The sequence below is a fragment of the Diadema antillarum genome, unplaced genomic scaffold (assembly GCF_040938485.1).
Source record: "Diadema antillarum isolate AM-2024a unplaced genomic scaffold, OU_Dant_1.0 seq00001425_RagTag, whole genome shotgun sequence".
Taxonomy (NCBI): Eukaryota; Metazoa; Echinodermata; class Echinoidea; order Diadematoida; family Diadematidae; genus Diadema; species Diadema antillarum.
In genome coordinates this window covers 1,026,475-1,033,151 of record NW_027272177.1, presented here as the reverse complement: position 1 = coordinate 1,033,151, position 6,677 = coordinate 1,026,475, and positions in this window count along the sequence as shown.

Genomic DNA, 6,677 nt, shown 5'->3' with positions numbered 1-6,677 from the left:
GTTTGAGTAAACACTACAAAGATAAGACCATGAGCAGTATCATGTGGAGGTATTTGGCTCGATTTACTTTTTGAGAAAAAAAAGGAGAAAGCAGACAAGTATAACTATCTAGACTAACTATTTTTTAGACTTACGAATACTAAAATTCACTGTTATCTCCTTTCCAATTAAGACATTGTAAAAATAATACATTATTGTTATTCCCTGAGATTACTTATTTTATACAATTCTGTTTTTATTCAGAGTGCATACTCAGTTTGCCAATCTTTCCAACAAATTGAAATCAAAAATATTTCGCAAAAGGTATATCTATACATACAATGCTATACGTAATCGATAAAGTTAGGAACTGTTTAGGTAGAAAGGCTTTATTGATTAATATTAACAACCTGTACGGGGGTATATTGTACCCTCAATGAAAGTCAATAAGCAAGCAAAAAAAAAAAAAAATCTCTCACTGAATATACATCATTTGAAGAGAAAATAATATTATAATTATTGTCGCACACGAAGACCTGCTTGTATACAGTGAAATGTCAATACGGACATGATTTAGGCCTGCGTGACGGCCGCTTTCTTTCTAACAGGGGGGGGGGGGGGGGCGAGTGGCAGCTTGTCTTGTCTAGGATAGGTTTGAGGCGGCATAACAAGCCTATGGGCCCCCGCGTTATGAAATTCATTTCCTCAGAATCACAGCGTATGCAGCTATAGGTCAACGGGCTGCAGCAATTTTTTGGGTTTAAAGGGACTGTACAGTACTGGTTGAGGTAGGGATTCCTGTTTTGAACATTCCTAAGTGAGATAATAAAAAGCCTCTTATGAAATATGAAAGAGCATGTAATTCTATTGAAGATTCAACGTTTATTTGATAAAAATTGGTTTTCAAATGGCTGAGATATCCAAAAAAGTGCTAATAATAAAAGGCGACATGCCCCAACTTTATTAGTATCTCTTTGTTTCACTTTGTTTTTGGATATCTCAGCCATTTCAAAACCAATTTTCATTGAATAAACTTTTGATACCACTTAGAACTGCATGTTCTTTGACATCTCATAGAGCACTGGCGTAGCCAGGGGGGGGGGGGCGATGGGGGCGGTCGCCCCCCCCTAAGATTTGGACCGGGGATTTGGGAGGCGGAAAAAAAATGCGTGTATACTGTATGCATGCACATGAAGCGGATCTCCTTTGCAACCTTTCATCAAATAAGATATTTTTTTTTAATATTTCACTCAAAGTGTGCACCAGATCGTTGAATTTCAATTCAAAATATGCAAAATCTCTCGTGCTTGGGAGGGGGTATCCCCCTCCCAAACCCTCCCCCTCTGTGCCTCTTTCCCTAGCTAAGTACACTTTTTAGATTTACAAAAAATTCTGAATAATTCTGGGTGCAGAAGTCTATATATTCCGAAAACTGAAGGTTCCCTCATGTATAAGGGGAATTTCCCTTCTAATCGACCCTTTCCTCCCTCAGCCCACCCCCCATCAGTTTGTGTGTGTGTGTGTGTGTGTGTGTGTGTGTGATTTCCCAAATGTTGCTTCCATCAAATATGCGTTTGCGAGATATCTCAATTTCAACCTTAAAAAGATAAAAGCTCCATCGGAAGGGAAGGGTGGAGATAATACTCGCCCACGCCTTCTTCCTGCTCGCCCCCCCCCCCCCCCCGCCATGCAAAGAAGTAGACTGTGGCTATACCCAGATCGCTTTATTTCAATTCTAAAAACGCAAAAGCTCCGCGAGCGGGAGGGGGAATCCCCCTTCCCCTAAGCTCTACCTCACTAGACTTTATACATACGCACAGATGGTGCACATTCGGAATAAGAGCTAAATTCCGTGATTTTAACACTTCGATGAAAAAGTATTGCACCAAAAATTTGCACCAGATCGCTGAATTTCAGGTCTGCAAACGCAAAATCACCTTCGTGTGGGAGGGGATATGCCCCTATCTACACCCTCGTGTGCATGCTTTTTCTGTTTGATTGCTGAACAGACAGCGTTCATGATATTCAGTGTAAGAATATACAAGAAGACTAGTGTATTTAAATTATACCATTTTATAGGCAAATTGTTCAATAATAATCTACACTAAAATATACTGCAACCTTATTAAACAAGTGGGACTGTTTCAACTCGTTAAAACACGCAAAAACATGCATCAAATTGCACCATTTGCAACATCAAAATGCAAAAAGTTCTTACCGTGGGAGGGGGGACACCCCCTCCCACACCCTCCCCTACCCCCTCGTTCGCTCCACTCGCTCGGGTTAAGTCGCGTTCATGATATTCAGTGAAAAGAATTTATACAAGAAGTGTATTGGAATTATACCATTTTATAGGCAAATTGGTCAATAATAATCTACACTAAAATATACTTGTACTGCTACCTTCAACAAGTGGGATTGTTTCACGTCAATAAAACGCGCAAAAACATGCTTCAAATTGCACCATTTGCAAAATCAAAATGCAAAAAGTTCTTACCGTGGGAGGGGGGACACCCCCCTCCCACACCCTCCCCTCCCCCCCTCGCTCGCTCCGCTCGCTCGGGTTCAGTCGCGTTCATGATATTCAGTGAACAGAATTAATACAAGAAGTGTATTGGAATTATACCATTTTATAGGCAAATTGGTCAATAATAATCTACACAAAAATATACTGCTACCTTCAACAAATGGGACTGTTTCACGTCGATAAAACGCGCAAAAACATGCATCAAATTGCACCATTTGCAACATCAAAATGCAAAAAAGTTCTTATACCGTGGGAGGGGGACACCCCCCTCCCACACCCTCCCCTCCCCCTCGCTCGCTCCACTCGCTTGGGTTCAGTCGCGTTCATGATATTCAGTGAAAAGAATTAATACAAGAAGTGTATCTAAATTATACCATTTTATATAGGCAAATTGTTCAATAATAATCTACACTCAAATATACTGTTACCTTAAACAAATGGGACTGTTTCACGTCAATAAAACGCGCAAAAACATGCATCAAATTGCACCATTTGCAAAATCAAAATGCAAAAAGTTCTTACCGTGGGAGGGGGACACCCCCCTCCCACACCCTCCCCTCCCCCCTCGCTCGCTCCGCTCGCTCGGGCTCAGTTGCGTTCATGATATTCAGTGAAAAGAATTAATACAAGAAGTGTATCTAAATTATATCATTTTATATAGGCAAATTGTTCAATAATAATCTACACTCAAATATACTGTTACCTTAAACAAATGGGACTGTTTCACGTCGATAAAACGCGCAAAAACATGCATCAAATTGCACCATTTGCAACATCAGAATGCAAAAAGTTCTTACCGTGGGAGGGGGGACACCCCCCTCCCACGCCCTCCCCTATACCCACACGCTCGCTCCGCTCGCTCGGGTACAGTCGCGTTCATAATATTCAGTAAAAAGAATTGATACAAGAAGTGTATCTAAATTATATCATTTTATATAGGCAAATTGTTCAATAATAATCTACACTCATATATACTGTTACCTTAAACAAACGGGACTGTTTCACGTCGATAAAACGCGCAAAAACATGCATCAAATTGCACCATTTGCAACATCAGAATGCAAAAAGTTCTTACCGTGGGAGGGGGGACACCTCCCTCCCACGCCCTCCCCTATACCCACACGCTCGCTCCGCTCGCTCGGGTACAGTCGCGTTCATAATATTCAGTAAAAAGAATTGATACAAGAAGTGTATCTAAATTATACCATTTTATAGGCAAATTGTTCAATAATAATAGACATCAAAATAAACTGCTACCATAAACAAGTGGGACTGTTTCACGTCGATAAAACGCGCAAAAACATGCATCAAATTGCACCATTTGCAACATCAAAATGCAAAAAGTTCTTACTGTGGGAGGGGGGACACCCCCCTCCCACACCCTCCCCTACCCCCTCGCTCGCTCCGCTCGCCCAGGCTCAGTCGCGTTCATGATATTCAGTGAAAAGAATTAATACAAGAAGTGTATCTAAATTATACCATTTTATAGGCAAATTGTTCAATGATAATCTACATCAAAATAAACTGCTACCATAAACAAGTGGGACTGTTTCACGTCGATAAACCGCGCAAAAACATGCATCAAATTGCACCATTTACAACATCCAAATGCAAAAAGTTCTTACCGTGGGAGGGGGGACACCCCCCCTCCCCCCCTCCCCCCCCCCCCTCGATCGCTCCGCTCGCTCGGGCTCGGTCGCTTCGCTCCCTCGCAGACTAACCGCCCCCCCTAAGATGAAATCCTGGCTACGCCGTTGTCATAGAGTGGTTTCGGAATATCTCACAAAACGTTAAAAGCTAAATCTTCACCTCGACCAGAACTGTACACACCCTTTAAAGCGGACCAACCGAAGCTAGTTTTTTCCTCATTCTTTTTTTTTTTCCGGGGGGGGGGGGGGGGGTTAACTCCGTCCATTGATTCCACAATTAAAGTGTATACAAAGGAGGAGAAGAGGAACAACACAATGCACTAATGAGACGTGCAAATGCGAGGTTTCAAATAGCAGCAACGAGACAAAAGATTTTTTCATTTTCATTTTTAATAACTCATCATGAACATTTTTATAAGCCATTTTAATTGACCATCAACAAGAAGTTGAAAGTTGTAAATAAAAGAGGCAGGGGCTGTTCAACCACATCCGAAAAAGGGATCAGACTTTTTTCTCCAATCACTGAAGGCATCAGATATTAGTACAGGCCTACACACACACACACACACACACACACACACACACACACACACACACACACACACACACACACACGCCGTCGAGGAGGCCCCTTATACGTGTACAATTTAATGACTATGCCCTTTTTTTGTTATTTTGTACATGATATGCGTTGTATATACTGGAGCCGATACATGCTGCAAGTACACATTGTACTTCTGGTTCCACGTCCTATATATAGCTCAATTTTTATTTTTTATATATATATATATATTTTTTTTTTATTGGTTCACAATATACGAGAATGCTCTTTTTAGTGGACCTCTTAGTTTTTTCCCCCTCTTTACCGAAGCATATATCTTTGTAGTTTTGCCGGTATGCATGTATATCTTTTTCTGTATCACTATCCTGTGCAAAATCGAATGTGGTCACCTTATGATATAATTCCTGATTTTTTCTGTCTTATGTTTTGTTGAAAAAAATGAAAATAATTGAATTAAATTGAATTGAATGTAACATAAAATAGCACAGCATTTCAATTTCCATTCATATATAGTTTTGTTGAATTAAGTAAATGTTACTTGAATTAAATTGATTTGCCTTTGTTAGGAGAGGGTAAGTCAAAGTGCTCACTTCGTAAAAAAAAAAAGAAAAAAGAAAAGAAAAGGTATGTGCGAGCATCTGCACTCTGTTGTCGTCTGGCCCTGCCATGCAAATACGCCATTCCGAAAGCCGGTGTGATAGGAAACAGGTGACGTAACGGAAACACAAGTATTAGTAACCATGGAGGATAGTCACACGAGGGAGGTGGGAAGTCTCTTCCCACCTCCATTTTGGAGTGACCTCAAGGATCACTCGAAGATTTTCGAGTGATCCCTGAGGTCACTCTAAAACGAGTGAAAATGAACATTTTTCACTCAAAATTCATTCTCTCTTTGTATTCACTCCTTCAAGGGTGAATATTTTCACTCGACTTTTTTTTTTTTGGAGTGTAAGTAGCGATAATATGCTGCAATGTACACTATACATATAGAACTATAGAAAAGTTTGAGAATACCACTCTTTTTTTTCATACAATGCTTGAAATGATTTAGGAGTTCATTTTATTTTCAATGACCAGTGCGTGTATAATCCACTGAAATAACAACGGGCATTTTGATGGAGAATATTAAATTCTATCCATTTTGTGCAAATCACTTGACTGCGACAACAAGCCGAGTATATTACGCTCCTGCTTTGTCCAGTCATCGGCCACGGCAAAGAGTCTTTCGTGTTATTGTCGTGAATCAGTGGCGGATCCAGAGGGGGCGCAAGAGGCGCACGCCCCCTTTATTTATCGTTAAAAACAAAAGAAATAAAAAGAAACAAAACGAAATGAAACCCGGGAGTGGCACCAAAAATATTAGTTGCGCCCCCCCCCCCCGCTTTACGGAATTTCTGGATCCGCCCCTGTAAATGTCTTTAAAAATATGCTCCCGTTAATCACTGCATCCGTATTTGTATCAACATTTTGAACTCATTATGAAGTTGATTATAGATAATGTGCACGTATATACTTGTGTACCTATCAATGCCATATTTTCACTCAGTTCTTATTCTTTGGGTTCTTGTTTTTTTTTTACCTTTTTCTTTTTATTCTCTTATTTCCTTTTCCCTTTGTACTTTAATATTTTAGCTTTCATATCGTTTCGTCATTATTACTTTGTGTCCTATCTCCATTGATTGCATAGCAAATTTACACCGGTATTTTTTCATGGAACCTGCGTTTACAAGCTTTGCTTTTGCGGTTCCATCATATTTCACAAGTTATAGAGAATAGTCTTATGTACATTATGAATGCTGACACACTTTCTGTTCATGTCCCGACGTATGACATATTTTGTATCTTGCTTGGTTTGTATTCTTTTTTGGATGTATTTTGATGTCAAGTGAAATATGAAAATAAACGTGCTGGAACTGTTCACTGTGTCTCGAGTGCAAGACCAGTGCAGTTTCAGTTATTC